The 15,324-nt window shown below is 50.7% G+C and overlaps 1 protein-coding gene across 1 annotated transcript in view; it reads left to right on the top strand.

The window, feature by feature from the left end:
* The first annotated feature begins 428 nt into the window (after positions 1-428).
* Positions 429-15,324, top strand: part of CFAP57 (cilia and flagella associated protein 57) — a 457,479-nt gene continuing 442,583 nt past the window's right edge. Inside the window, exon 1 of the mRNA XM_030205491.1 lies at positions 429-478. The gene's annotated coding sequence lies outside the window, so the exon portion shown is untranslated. The remainder of the gene's footprint in view (positions 479-15,324) is intronic.

Here is a 15,324-nt window from a genome sequence, read left to right as displayed (position 1 = left end):
TTGTTGTAATATTATCCAGTTGAACCTTAAGACTGCCTAATTAGGTTGAAAACATTCTGCTAGATCAACTCCAGAATCATAAGTAAAGCATCCGTATTAATCACATCAGAAATTTTAAACAGCGCTTTACAAAAATGATCAGATTTTTCTATTTCCTGATCATAACCTTATTTTAGCTTGGAATTTGTAATTTATACTCCCTAATCTCTTTTTCCAATTTAAATAAATGTGTTTTTTTACTCCCTCTCCAGGCACGTTCCAACCTTCTACAACACCTCATTGAACCATGGATTGTTAATTCTTCTTAATTTTTTACCTTTAAGAGGAACATTCTAATCTAATATTGTATAATAGCACTATTCCATGTACTTAATTCAAATTTAAAAGGTGTCAAATGTAATAGTTACTAACTGAATCAATCCTTTTCCTTTGCAGGTTGCTTTGAGACTGTTGAACCAAACTGCTGTTTGATATTGAAGTAAGAAAAAAATTATGTGACCAAAATAGAGGCTCCCAGCTGTGATGGCTTATTACCCCCCCCCCCCCACACCCCCCCATGGCTATGCCGACATAGCCCGTTCAAACTGAATGGGCTGTGTCGGCATTAGTGCACTGGCAGCCACTAGCACGGTTAATAAACATTGGGGTGTAACATTCATCGAAACTCAAGAAAATCTAGTGTATAACCTCTTTCATGTGTAGGGGTAGCTGGGCCTGAAATTAAATTTAATGAATCCAAAAACTGTGTAAATTGCAACACTTCAGGATCAGAAATATCCTCCAAATATATGTTATGATCACATTAAATCAATAGATCAGTAAAATGAGTAGAATAATAAGAAATCACTTCAAATAATTTTTGCTGAATAGAGTGCCATTTCTTTGGGGACCTATATATCAAAATCATTCCTAACGTACCATTAATTGTCCTAGTCATAAATTGACACACCATTAGCTCTAAGACCTCATCACAAAACTTATCTACTAATCTAATGTTAAAAAAATCTCAGAGAGGAAGAGAGAAGTGAGAGCTGGGAGCGTTTGTCATCCTGTGATACCACCGCCTACCCAAAGGCGTAGGCTGAGTATCTTGCAGCCTTCCACCAATAGTCCAGCCAAAAGGTTAGTCCATGTTAATCCTCAGCAAAAGGTCCATCTACTCCAAAAGACCTCTTATCTCCCAGAAGACCTCTCATCTCTATTCTTCTAGGCTTCCTGCTGTTTGCTCAGGGTGAGGCCAAGACCCTCAGAATTTCCATCCACCTCACTGCTCAGTGCAGTTCAGTGGGCACCAATACTCCCAATTTGGCTGCTCTAGGGCTAACAGGGCCCTGTTCCACTCCTAGGACTTGTGGACAAGTCAAAACTCTTGATTTATCCCTGTGATACCCTCTTGGGGTCAGGGGTTCCCTCTGGCTTGTGACGGGACATAAACCCATCACAAATCTGAAGCTGCACTAGAGTTTTCTGGGTCATCTCCTGTCCCACTGACATCATTAGCGCGGGACTGGGGTTGAAGACACAAGCCAGCTGCTTCCACTGGTTGGGTGAGAGAGGAGAGAAGTGAGAGCTGGGAGTGTTTGTCATCCGAAGCTGAACTAGAGAGTTTCCCAGGTCATCCCTGATCCTGCTGATGTCGGCACAGGACCTGCATCAGAAACATAAGCCAGTTGCTTCCTGTGGCGCAGCCACAGGGGCATGCCAGGCCCCTTGTGAGCCCCTGTAGAGCCGTAGTGGGACAAAATACTCTGCCCTTTTTCTCCTGGTACTGTTTTCATTTTTTATATATTATACATTAAAAGAGGAATTGTAGGATATCGATAAAAACAGAATTTAAAAAAAGCAAACATTTATTAGTTAGTCTCCAAACCCTTTTCCCCATAGTTTTAAAACTTGAATTTTCTGCCACAGCATTAACAGAGATAGTCTCTAGAAGTCACAGTAGGTCCTAGTTCAGTCTTCATTCCCACCCACCCCTAGCTCAACTATTTATTTATAGTCAATTATTCTAATTAAGACAACAAGAGGAGAGTTTTCATTAGAGTTTTAACTGCATTTAAAACTGCATTTAATTAGTTTCCGAGAAGCAAACACTACTACTACTACTACTACCATTTAACATTTCTAGAGCGCTACTAGGATTACGCAGCGCTGTACAGTTTAACAAAAAGGACAATCCCTGCTCAAAAGAGTTTACAATCTAATGCGCGAAATGTCAAGTTGGAACAGTCTAGATTTCCTGAATAGAGGTATGGTGGTTAGGTGCCGAAGGCGACATTGAAGAGGTGGGCTTTGAGCAAGGCTTTGAAGATGGGCAGGGAGGGGGCCTGGCGTATGGGCTCAGGGAGTTTATTCCAGGCATGGGGTGAGGCGAGGCAGAAAGGGCGGAGCCTGGAGTTGGCGGTGGTGGAGAAGGGTACTGAAAGGAGGGATTTGTCTTGAGAGCAGAGGTTACAGGTAGGAACGTAAGGGGAGATGAGGGTAGAGAGGTAAGGAGGGGCTGCAGATCGAGTGCATTTGTAGGTTAATAGGAGAAGCTTGAACTGTATGCAGAACCTGATCAGAAGCCAGTGAAGTGACTTGAGGAGAGAGGTGATATGAGTATATCGGTCCAGGCGAAAGATAAGGCGTGCAGCAGAGTTCTGAACGGACTGAAGGGGGGATAGATGGCTAAGTGGGAGGCCAATGAGGAGTAGGTTGCAGTAGTCAAGGCGAGAGGTAATGAGAGAGTGGATGAGAGTTCGGGTGGTGTGCTCAGAGAGGAAAGGGCGAATCTTGCTAATGTTATAGAGGAAAAAGCGACAGGTCTTGGCTATCTGCTGGATATGCGCACAGAAGGAGAGGGAGGAGTCGAAGATGACTCCGAGGTTGCAGGCAGATGAGACGGGGACGATGAGGGTGTTATCAACTGAGATAGAGAGTGGAGGGAGAGGAGAAGTGGGTTTGGGAGGGAAGACAATAAGCTCGGTTTTGGCCATGTTCAGTTTCAAGTGGTGGTTGGACATCCAGGCAGCAATGTCGGATAAGCAGGCCGATACTTTGGCCTGGGTTTCCGCAGTGATGTCTGGTGTGGAGAGATAAAGCTGGGTGTCATCAGCATAAAGATGATATTGGAAACCATGAGAGGAGATTAGGGAGCCCAGGGAAGAGGCGTAGATTGAAAAAAGAAGGGGTCCAAGGACAGATCCCTGAGGAACTCCAACAGAGAGCGGGATGGGGGTGGAGGAAGAACCATGAGAGTGTACTCTGAAGGTATGGTGGGAGAGATAAGAGGAGAACCAGGAGAGGACAGAGCCCTGGAACCCAAATGAGGACAGTGTGGCGAGATGTAAGTTGTGATTGACGGTGTCAAAAGCGGCGGATAGGTCGAGGAGGATGAGGATGGAGTAGTGACCTTTGGATTTGGCAAGGAACAGGTCATTGCAGACTTTAGATAGTGCCGTTTCTGTTGAGTGTAGGGGGCGAAAGCCGGATTGAAGCGAATCGAGGATGGCGTGAGAGGAGAGAAAATCAAGGCAGCGGCTGTGAATGGCACGTTCAAGTATCTTGGAGGGGAAGGGTAGGAGGGAAATGGGGCAGTAGTTGGAGGGACAGGTAGGGTCAAGTGATGTTTTTTTGAGGAGTGGTGTGACTACAGCATGTTTGAAGGTGTCAGGGACAGTTGCAGTGGAGAGAGAGAGGTTGAGGATATGACAGATGGGGGGGTGACAGTAGGAGTGATGGTGTTAAGTAAGTTGGTGGGGATTGGGTCTGAGGAGCAGGTGGTGCATTTTGAGGAGGAGAGAAGATGGGCAGTTTCATCTTCGGTGATATCAGGAAAAGAGGAGAAGGAGGCCTGGGTTGGTTGGTTGAGGGAGTGGGTTATAGGGTGAAGAGGAGGAGATGGTTTGGTGGTGAATTCGAGGTTAATCTTCTTCACCTTGTCGCGGAAGTAGTCAGCCAGTGACTGAGGAGAGAGTGGGAGGGGGGGAGCAGAGGGCACTTTGAGGAGGGAGTTAAGGGTGGCGAAGAGACGACGAGGGTTAGAGCTGAGAGAATTAGTCAATTGGGTGTGATAGTCCTGTTTGGCGAGGAATAGGGAGGACTGGAAGGAGGATAGCATGAATTTGTAGTGAATGAAATCAGTAGGGGTGCGAGATTTTCTCCAGAGGCGTTCAGTCGACCGGGCGCAGGAGCGAAGGTATCGGGTGCAAGGGGTCAGCCAGGGCTGGGGATTAGTACGCCTTGTGGGACGGGAGATGGACGTGCAAGGGCGTCCAGAGCAGAGGAGAGAGTGGCATTGTAAGTGGAGACAGCCTTGTCGACAGACTCGGAGGACATGATAGAAGGGAGGAGATCGGAGATACTAGAGGATAAGGTGGGAGGGTCGACGGCCTGGAGATTTCTGGAAGTAGTGGTTAGTGTTTGGCGGGACTGAGGGGGAGGGTGATGAAGTGTGAAGGTGATCAGGTGATGGTCAGAGAGAGGAAGAGCTGAGGCGCAGAAATTGGAGGGTGAGCAGGTAGAAGAGAGGACGAGGTCAAGACAGTGGCCGAATTGGTGAGTAGGGGTGGTGGAGCTCAGTTGGAGGTTGAAGGAGGAGGTTAGCGTGAGGAACTGAGAAGCGTATGAGTCGGATGGGTTATCAGTGTGTATGTTAAAGTCACCAAGAATGAGGGATGGGGATGAGGGCTCAAGAAAAACGGAGAGCCAGGCATCGAAGTTGATAAGGAAGGAAGGGAGGGACTTATCAGGGGGACGGTAAATGACTGCAACTCTGAGTGGCAGCGGGTAGAATAGACGGATGGAGTGGACTTCAAAGGATGAGAAGCAGTGAGACTGCGGTAGGAGGAGAGGTTGAAAACTGCAGGAGGGCGAAAGTAGTAGCCCGACGCCGCCACCGTGGCCAACTGGGCGTGGCGAATGGGAGAAAAGATAACCTCCGTGGCATATAATCTTAAGGCTCTTTATATTCATAATACTAAGATGCAGACAGCAGTCCAGCAGCAAGAGGGGTGCTATCCAGTCTTTTGCATTGAGTGTCACATGTTTGATTATCTCCCAGTTGGTGAGAGGGTCATATGTGTGTGCTCGATGCACAGAGCTCCTAGCTCTCGGAGAATGAGTCCGTTCTCTTCAGGCCAGAGTAGCACACTTGGAGGAGCTAAGGGAGACAGAGGTACATAGAGGAAGCCTACAGGGATGTTGTAGAGAAGTCCCACCTCCAGTCTGGCAGCCCCTGTGCTGCCTTGGAGGGGGGGAGTCTTCTAAAAGGAGAGCATCCCCCTGGTGTAGCTGGACGTAGTCCTGTAGCCAGGACCAGCACACCAGGGGATGCAATATCCTCTCACACAGAGGATGTCTCCAGGAGCTAATGCCCAGGAGGGAAGGGTTAGGATGGCTGTTGTAGTTGGTGATTCGAGTATTAGACATGTAGATAGCTGGGTAGCTGGTGGACATGAGGATTCCCTGGTCACTTGCCTGTCTGGTGTGGAGGTCCGCCACCTAGATAGGATTTTAGCTAGTGCTGGGGAGGAGCCAGCTGTCTTGGTACATGTGGGTACCAATGACATAGGAAAATGTGGGAGAGAGGTTCTGGAAGCCAAATTTAGACTCTTAGGTAGAAAGCTCAAATCCAGAACCTCGAGGGCAGCATTTTCCGAAGTGCTTCCCGTTCCACGCCCAGGGCCCAAGAGATAGGCAGAGCTCTGGAGTCTCATTGCATGGATGAGATGATGGTGCAGGGAGGAGAGTTTTACATTTATTAGGAACTGGGCAACATTCTGGGGAAGGGGAAGCCTATTCCGAAAGGATGGGCTCCACGTTAACCAGGGTGGGACCAGGCTGCTGGCATCAGCATTTAAAAAAGATAGAGCAGCTTTTAAACTAGAACCTGGGGGAAGGCCGACAGTTGTTCAAAAGCGCATGGTTCGGAACATGGTATCTTTCAAAGATATCACCAAAACAGGGAAGATAGGGTATCCTTTCGACACAAATCAGGAGATGGGCGTCCTTCTCCTGCGGGCACCCAAATCGGTATAATCGAAAGCCGATTTTGGGCGCCCCCAACTGCAGTCCATCGCTGGGATGAACAAAGCTCAAGGGGGGGGGGTGTCGGAGGCGTAGCGAAGGCGGGACTGGGGCGTGTTTATCAGCCGAGGAGAGATGGTCATCCTACTACTACTACTACTACTATTTAACATTTCTAAAGCGCTACTAGGGTTACGCAGCGCTGTACAATTTAACATAGAAGGACAGTCCCTGCTCAAAGAGCTTACAATCTAAAGGACAAATGTACAGTCAGTCAAGTAGGGGCAGTCAAATTGGGGCAGTCTAGATTTCCTGAAAGGTATAAAGGTTAGGTGCCGAAAGCAACATTGAAGTGGTGGGCTTTGAGCAAGGATTTGAAGATGGGTAGGGAGGGGGCTTGGCGTAAGGGCTCAGGAAGTTTATTCCAAGCATAGGGTGAGGCGAGGCAGAATGGGCGAAGCCTGGAGTTGGCGGTGGTGGAGAAGGGTGCTGAGAGGAGGGATTTGTCCTGTGAGCGGAGGTCTCGGGTGGGAACGTAAGGGGAAATGAAGGTAGAGAGGTAATGAGGGGCTGCAGACTGAGTGCATTTGTAGGTAAGAAGGAGAAGCTTGAACTGTATGCGGTATTTGATCGGAAGCCAGTGAAGTGACCTGAGGAGAGGGGTGATATGAGTATATCGGTTCAGACGGAATATAAGACGTACTGCAGAGTTCTAAACGGATTGAAGGGGGGATAGATGGTTAAGTGGGAGGCCAGTGAGGAGTAGGTTGCAGTAGTCAAGGCGAGAGGTAATGAGAGTGTGGATGAGAGTTCGGGTGGTGTGCTCAGAGAGGAAGGGGCTAATTTTGCTGATGTTAAAGAGGAAGAAGCGACAGGTCTTGGCTGTCTGCTGAATATGCGCAGAGAAGGAGAGGGAGGTGTCGAAGATGACTCCGAGGTTGTGGGCGGATGAGACGGGGAGGATGAGGGTGTTATCAACTGAGATCGAGAGCGGTGGAAGAGGAGAAGTGGGTTTTGGTGGAAAGATGATAAGCTCGGTCTTGGCCATGTTCAGTTTCAGGTGGCGGTTGGACATCCAGTGTACAGCTGGAGGTTGAAGGAGGATGTTAGAGTGAGGAACTGAGAAGCGTGAGAGTCGGATGGGTCATCAGCGTGTATATTGAAGTCTCCGAGAATGAGGGACGGAGATGAGGGGTCAAGAAAAACAGAAAGCCAGGCATCGAAGTCAGTGAGGAAGGAAGAGAGAGATTTATCAGGGGGGCGGTAAATGACTGCCACTCTGAGTGGCAACGGGTAGAATAGACGGATGGCATGGGCTTCAAAGGATGAGAAGCAGTGAGATTGCGGTAGGAGGATGGGTTGGAAACTACAGGAGGGCGAGAGTAGTAACCCGACGCCTCCACCGTGGCCAACTGGGCGAGGAGTGTGGGAGAAGAGATAACCTCCATGGCATAGGGCCGCGACTGAGGCAGAGTCATCAGGGGAGAGCCAGGTTTCAGTTAGGGCAAGCAGTTGAAGGGAACGAGAGATGAAGAGATTGTGGGTGAAGGGAAGTTTGTTTCAGACCGATCGGGCATTCCATAGGGCACATGAGAAGAGGAGGGAAGAGGGGGGGGAGGAGGGGAATAGAGATGAGGTTGGAGACATCCCGGAATCGTTTTCATGGATAGGGCGAGGACAGGTGGGGGGGGGGACCTGGATTGGGATTAATGTCTCCCGCGGATAGCAGGAGGAGGAGCAAGAGAGTGCGGAGGAGGGTGGGGGAGGTAGGGCGACGAAGGCGACGAAGACGGGACGCACTTAGGAGGAATGGGGATGGATTAATGGCAGGAAGGAAGTGTTGAAGGTTGAGAGCTAGGAAGGAGGAGGGGGACAAGAGAGATGGTGAGGTGGTGAGGGATGGGGTGAATAGGGTATTGCAGTAGTGAGTAGGACTGGAGAGGACATGGGTGGGCAGTGAATTTCAGCGGTAGACAGCGGTAGGGGGAGGGGAAAATTTAGAAAGGGATAGGGCAAGGAAGAAAATGTGTACAGGGGCCATAAGTAGTGGCTGAGGCAGGTAGGTTGGTAGATGGGCTGAGAAGAAGTTGATGGGCTGGCGAGCAGGTACGTCAATGGGCTGATAAGGTAACAGGCAGGCAGGCAGGTTGGTTGATGGGCTACTAGTCAGGCAGGCAGGGGGCAAAATCAGGCAGGGCTGAGCAGGTAAGTCAATGGGCTGATAAGCTAGCAGGCAGGCAGGTTGGTTGATGGGTTAGTAGGCAGGATGGACTGGAACAAGGTGGAGCAGATGGACTGGAACAGGCGGACTGGAACAAGATGGAGCAGATGGACAGGAACAGGCAGAATGGAACACGCTGGGACAAGCAATGCAGATGGGCTGGAGCAAGCTGGAGCGGACGGGCTGGAACAAGTTGGAGCAGAAAGAAGCGGAGTAGCAAGACTGGAACAAGCTGGAGCAGGACTGGAACAAGCTGGAGCAAGCTGGAACAGACGGACTGGAACAAGGTGGAGCAGGTGGGCTGGAGCAGGCGGACTGGAACAGGCGGACTGGAACACGCTGGAATGGACAAACTGGAACAAGGTGGAGCAGAAGGGCTGGAAACAGGCGGACTGGAACACGCTGGAACAAGCAATGCAGATGGACTGGAACAGGCTGGAACAGACGGACTGGAGCAAGTTGGAGCAGAAGGAAGTGGAGTAGCAGCAGGACATCAAGTAGATTGAGACTTGTGCTGGAATAACTCCTCGTCCCGTTGTCACTCATGGCCAGGTTGACCTAGTGGGGTTCAGGAGAAAACAGAGCAGCCGGGCTCCCAAAGGGCTGCGACCCAGTGCCGGGAACCAGCGATGCAGGATTAGGACCGAGATCCCTCTGCGCTCACGCTGGACCGACCACCCCACGCACGCACCTTCGTCGTTACAGAGCACCGGTTCTGGGCTGCAGTATCCCAGGCAGATTCCGCTCCGTGCGATGGAATTCAGGCTGCGGGGGCGCTCGTCCAACGATGACCCAGCGGAAGTTGCTTGCAATACTGGGCAGGTGGGGGCCAAATCTCTGCGCTGCTAGGGCCCGTCTCGTTCGTCTGCTCCCTCCGCTTTGGATGCCTCGTGTCACCGTTCTTCAGTGGAGGTTGGGGCAATGGGGAGGTTATATCGTGGCTTCCACGTGGCTCCCCTGGTTCTCAATCGGTAAGTCTTGATCGGGGTTCACGGGGACTAAGGTCAGAGGAGATATTCCATCTCCTAGTGAGTGGCGGGCAGTTCAAATCACGATCCCGGATGGGGGCAGCGGGGGAGATCTCCACGGGGCTCACCGGTTCTATCGGCAAGATTCGGAAATCGAAAAAAGAAGGGCGTCCCTGGTGAGAATTTGGTCTGCTTTATTTGGTCCCTTTTTTGTTTTAGGTCCAAGTCCCAAAAAAGTGATCGAACTAAGCAGATGACCACCAGAGGGTATTAGGGATGACCTCCCCTGACTCCCCCAGTGGTCACTAACCCCCTCCCACCAAAAAAAAAAAACAACTTTACAAACTTTTTTTACCAGCTTCTATGCCAGCCTCAAATGCATAGGCGGTCGGTGGCCCAACTGTTTGGGGAGGCTAAAGGGGGCGTGGTTAGGGGTGGAGCCAGGGGTGGAGCTTAAATCCATAATTGTCTGATAACACACAGAAAAAAATAAATAAAAATAAAAGTCACAATTAATACCTTTTATTACATTTAGATATTAGATATGTATCATATGTCAAAGAATAAAGTGGTTGCTCAAAGCATATACTAACCACAATCGCTCAACTGTAAAACGCTATGCACAAATTTGTGCAAAAATACACTCAGAACCTTACTGTACCATAACATTAGGCAGACCCTAATACACCAATTTCCACCCATATGGAAAATGCAGACCGTCAACAATATGAAACAAGGGATCATAATATCACAATTCTCATGTAGAGCCACAAAACACCCTTTTAGGGTGGATAGTGTTCACAATGAGCTCCTTTTATTAACAACTATATGTAGATCCTTCAAGAGGTAGTGTGTCATGATTTAGGCTCTAAAACCTTTTCTGATGTTTTGGTGCCACCTCAGTAAGGCCAATACACAATCTCTCCACTGCAAAACACTATACACAAACTTGTGCAAAAACACACTCATAACCTTAGCAAACCATAACAGCACTAATTCCAAGGACAGGACGAGCTACAACCTTGTGCGTGGAAAGGCAGCACTGTAATTACACCGGGCTCTAAAACCTAGTGAAACAAAAAAACCCCAAAAAGGGCTGTAAATACTACACACTAGTAGAATACTGCACCTTGATTACACATGAAAAACACATGACACAACAGATATGAAGGCAAAACTGGAAAGTTACCTCAAGAAGTCAGACTGAGCATGCAGCAATACTAGAAAAATTGAAACTTACATGCAAAATATCACAGATGCACATTTCCAAAAGCTGACATATTCCAGTTAATAAATTCTGAATAAAATACTTTTTTTTACCTTTGTTGTCTGATCATTTAGTTTTTCTATTCGCTTTGGTCCCAGTGTCTTCTTTCCATTTGATATTTTTTCTCTCACCATGTCCACCATCCTCCTGTGTCCTTATGCATCCTTGTGTGTCCTTATGTGTCCTGTCTACCATCTGTAGCCCTGTCCCTATCCTTTCTCCAGTTTCAGCATCTGCCCTCAAAGTGTTCCGATCCAGCCCTTAAATTCAGCAATTTCCCCTCCATCCACATCCAGCATTTCTCCCCTCCCCTCCATCCATGTGCATGTACTTCCTTTGTCTTTCCTTCCCTCCATCCTTGTCCAACATTTCTCCTCTGTTCCCTGCCCTCCACTCCATCCATGTCCAGATTTCTCCTCTCTTCCCTCCCCTCCCTCCATCCATCCATCCATCCATCCATCCATGTCCAGCACCTTCCCTCTTTCTCTCCTACCCTTCCATCCAGTGTCATCCCTCTTTCTCTCTCCATCCTTCTACCCATTACCCTCTCCCAATCCTTCCGTCTATTGTCTCCCTCTCCTTCCATCCATTGTCTCCCTCTATATCTCCTTCCTTCTAAACAGTTCTCTCTCTTGACCCTTTTCCATTCAGCATGTCCTCTCTATCCCCATCCTTCCAGTGTCTTTCCTCTTTCCCTCCCTACCCTTACGTCCAGTGTCTTCCCTCTTTCTGCCCCCTCCTTCCAGCTTTTCCCTTTTTCTCCCTCCTTTCATTCAGCATTTCTCCGTCTGACAGCTAGGGTCTCCCCCAGTTTCTCCCCAGCAGCTTCTCTCTCCTGCCCATGTCCCCTCTTTCTCCCGCCATCTTTCCACTAATCTATCTCTCTCTGTACCCCTCTTCCATCCAGCATCTCTCTGGCCCTCCCCTGCTCTTTTCCATGGCCCCTCTTTCTCTCCCCATCTCTCTCTGGCTCTTCCCTGCTCTTTTCCATGTCCCTGGCTTTCCCCTGCTCTCTTCCATGTCCCCTTTTTCTCTCCCCATCTCTCTCTGGCTCTCCCCTGCTCTCTTCCATGTCCCCTCTTTCTCTCCCCATCTCTCTCTCTGGCTCTTACCTGCACTTTTCCACTTTCTCTCTCTCTCCTCCAGCGTCCTCATGCATCTCTCCTCTCCCTTATGCATCCCACCTTTCTCTTCCCTCCCCTTCTTGCTTCCATCACTCTTACTCCTTTCTCCACCCCCCCTTTTCCCATTCCCTGCCATTGCTTTCCTTCTTCCCTCTTCCCCTTAGATGTGGCATCTCACATCCTCCTCTCTCCACCCCCCTTTCCCTTTGGTCGGTCTGTCTGTCTGGCATCGCTTCCCCTCCCCCCCCCCGGACTAGTGCGGTACCGTATCGCTGTCCCCCTCCGCTCCTGTCACGTCATCTTTCAACGAGGCTTCCTTCCTGTAGCATCAGCAATGATGTAAGCGCCGTTGCTTTCAGCCTGCCCCGGAAGCACTCTCTGAACAGCTTCTCGCGTAGGAGGGACGCTGTCCAGAGAAGGCTTCCGGGGCAGGCTGAAAGCAGCGGCGCTTACATCATTGCTGACGCTACAGGAAGGAAGCCTGGTTGAAAGACGACGTGACAGGAGCGGAGGGGGAGAGCGGCACCGCACTAGTCGGGAGGACGGGGGGGGGGGGGGTAAAGATCGGGACCGTTGCGCACCAGTCGGGGGGGGGGGGAGAAAGATGTTCACGAGCTGCACCCGCCTCTCCCTTGCTGCACTTCTGGCTGGGGAGGCTTAGCCTCCCCAAGCCTCTTATACCGGGCGCCTATGCTCAAATGTCATACTCTGGTCCATTGCAGCAGTATGCAGGTCCCTGGAGCAGTTTTAGTGGCTGTAGTGCACTTCAGGCAGGCGGACCCAGGCCCATCCCCCCTACCTGTTACACTTGTGGTGGAAAATGTGAGCCCTTCAAAACCCACCCGAAACCCACTGTAACCACATGTAGGTGCCCCCCTTCACCCCTTAGGGCTATGGTAGTGGTGTGTACTTGTAGGGAGTTCCAGCCATCTGCCCCAGCTTGCTCCAGCCCACCTGATCCAGCTCGTCCGGCCTCTCCCTGCTTGTTCCAGCTACCTGCTCCAGCTTGCCGCAGTCCATTGGATCCAGCTTCTCTCTGCTTCAGCTGTGCCAGCCCGCCTGATCCAGCTTGTTCCAGCCCACCTGATCCAGCCTCTCCTGATCCAGCTTGTTCCAGTCCACCTGATTCAGCCTCTCCCTGCTTGTTCCAGCTACCTGTTCCAGCTTGTCCCAGTCCGTCGGATCCAGCTTATCCCTGCCTGTTCCAGTCCTCTGCTCCAACTTGTTCCAGCCTACCTGATCAACTACCTGCTCCAGCTTGCCGCAGTTCGTCGGATCCAGCCTCTCTCAGCTTCTCCCTGCTCGTCCCAGTCCATCTGCACCAGCTTGCTCCAGCCCGCCTGTTCAGCTACCTACTCCAGCTTGCCGCAGTCCATTGGATCCAGCTTCTCCTTACTCGTTCCTGTCCATCTGCACCGGCTTGTTCTAATCCCTCCGCTCCAGTTGTTGCAGCCCGCCTGATCCAGCTTCTCCCTGTTTGTTCCTGTCCATCTGCACCAGCTTGTTCCAGCCTGCCTGCTAGCTTGTCAGCCATTGACTTACTTGCCTGCTAACTTATCAGCCATTGACTTACCTGCTCTCCAGTCCATCAATTCCATCAATTCTCCCTGCTCGTTCCTATCCATCTGCACCAGCTTGTTCCAGCCCGCCTGCTAGCTTGTCAGCCATTGACTTACTTGCCTGCTAACTTATCAGCCATTGACTTACCTGCTCTCCAGTCCATCAATTCCATCAATTCTCCCTGCTCGTTCCTATCCATCTGCACCAGCTTGTTCCAGCCCGCCTGCTAGCTTATCAGCCATTGACTTACCTGCTCTCCAGTCCATCAATTCCACCAATTCCAAGCCTCCAATCCTGCTTTTCTGCTCCATCTGACTCACACCCCAGTCACTACACATACACCTGTTACACCTCAATCACTACTTATGGCCCCTGTCCACATTCTCTTCCTTGCCCTGTCCCTTCCTAATCTTTTTCCCCTACCCCTACCGCTGCCTACCACTGGAAATCATTGCCCACCCATGTCTCCTCCCGTCCTGCTCGCTATGGCAATACCCTTTTCACCCCATCCCTCACCACCTCACCATCTCTCTTGTCCCCCTCCTCCTTCCTAGCTCTTAACCTTCAACACTTCCTTCCTGCCATTAACCCATCACCATTCCTCCTAAGTGCATCCCGTTTTCGTCGCCCGACCTGCCCCACCCTCCTCCGCACTCTTGCTCCTTCTCTTGCTATCCGCGGGAGACATTAATCCTAATCCAGGCCCCCCTCACCTGTCCTCCTCCTATCCATGCAAACGATTCCGTGATGTCTCCAATCTCGTCTCTAATCCCCTCCTTCCCGCTCCTCCCTCCCCTTCTCATGTGCCCTATGGAATGCCCACTCGGTCTGCAACAAACTGCCCTTCACCCACGATCTCTTCATCTCTCGTTCCTTTCAACTGCTCGCCCTAACTGAAATCTGGCTCTCCCCTGATGACTCTGCCTCAGTAGCGGCCCTCTGCCATGGAGGTTATCTCTTCTCCCACACTCCCCGCCCAGCTGGCCGCGGTGGAGGCGTCAGGCTTCTACTCTTGCCCTCCTGTAGTTTCCAACCCCTCCTCCTACTGCAGTCTCACTGCTTCTCATCCTTTGAAGCACACTCCACCCGGCTATTCTACCAGTCATTTACCGCCCCCCTAATAAATCCCTCTCTTCTTCCTCACCGACTTTGATGCCTGACTTTCCGTTTTTCTTGAACCCTCATCTCCGTCCCTCATTCTCGGAGACTTTAACATACACGTTGATGACCAATCCGACCCTCACGCTTCTCAGTTCCTCACTCTAACATCCTCCTTCAACCTCTAGCTATGCTCCACCACCCCTACTCACCGAGACGGCCATTGTCTTGACCTCGTCCTCTCCTCTTCCGGCTCTCCCTCCAATTTCCACGCTTCAGCTCTTCCTCTCTCCGATCATCACCTGATCACCTTCACACTTCTTCACCCCCCCTCAGCCCCGTCCAACTCTAACCACTACCTCCAGGAATCGCCAGGCTATTGACCCTCCCACCCTATCCTCTAGTATTTCTAATCTCCTCCCCTCCATCATGTCCTCCGAGTCTGTCGACAAGGCTGTCTCCGCTTACAATGCCACTCTCTCCTCTGCTCTGGACACCCTTGCACCATCCACCTCCCGTCCCACTAAGCGTACTATTCCCCAGCCATGGCTGACCCCTTGCATCCGTTACCTTCGCTCCTGCGCCCGATCTGCTGAACGCCTCTGGAGGAAATCCCGCACCCATTCAGATTTCCTTCACTACAAATTCATGCTATCCTCTTTCCACTCCTCCCTATTCCTTGCCAAACAGGATTATTACACCCAATTGACCAATTCTCTCAGCTCCAACCCCCGCTGTCTCTTCGCCACCCTTAACTCCCTCCTCCAAGTGCCCTCTGCTCCCACCCCCCCCCCTCGCTCTCTCCTCAATCACTGGCCGATTACTTCCGCGACAAGGTGCAAAAGATCAACCTTGAGTTCACTACCAAGCTATCTCCTCCTCTTCACCCTTCAACCCTCTCCCTCAACCAATCAACCCAAGCCTCCTTCTCCTTCTCCTCCTTTCCCGACATCACCGAGGAGGAAACCGCTCGCCTTCTTTCCTCCTCGAAATCCACCACCTGCTCTTCTGATCCCATCCCCACCAACCTACTTAAACATCATCTCCCCTACTGTCACCCCCGCCATCTGTCATATC

Source organism: Microcaecilia unicolor, chromosome 6 (genome assembly GCF_901765095.1).
Source record: "Microcaecilia unicolor chromosome 6, aMicUni1.1, whole genome shotgun sequence".
Taxonomy (NCBI): Eukaryota; Metazoa; Chordata; class Amphibia; order Gymnophiona; family Siphonopidae; genus Microcaecilia; species Microcaecilia unicolor.
Note: the sequence above shows the minus strand (reverse complement) of the source record. Positions and strands in the feature narration are given on the sequence as shown.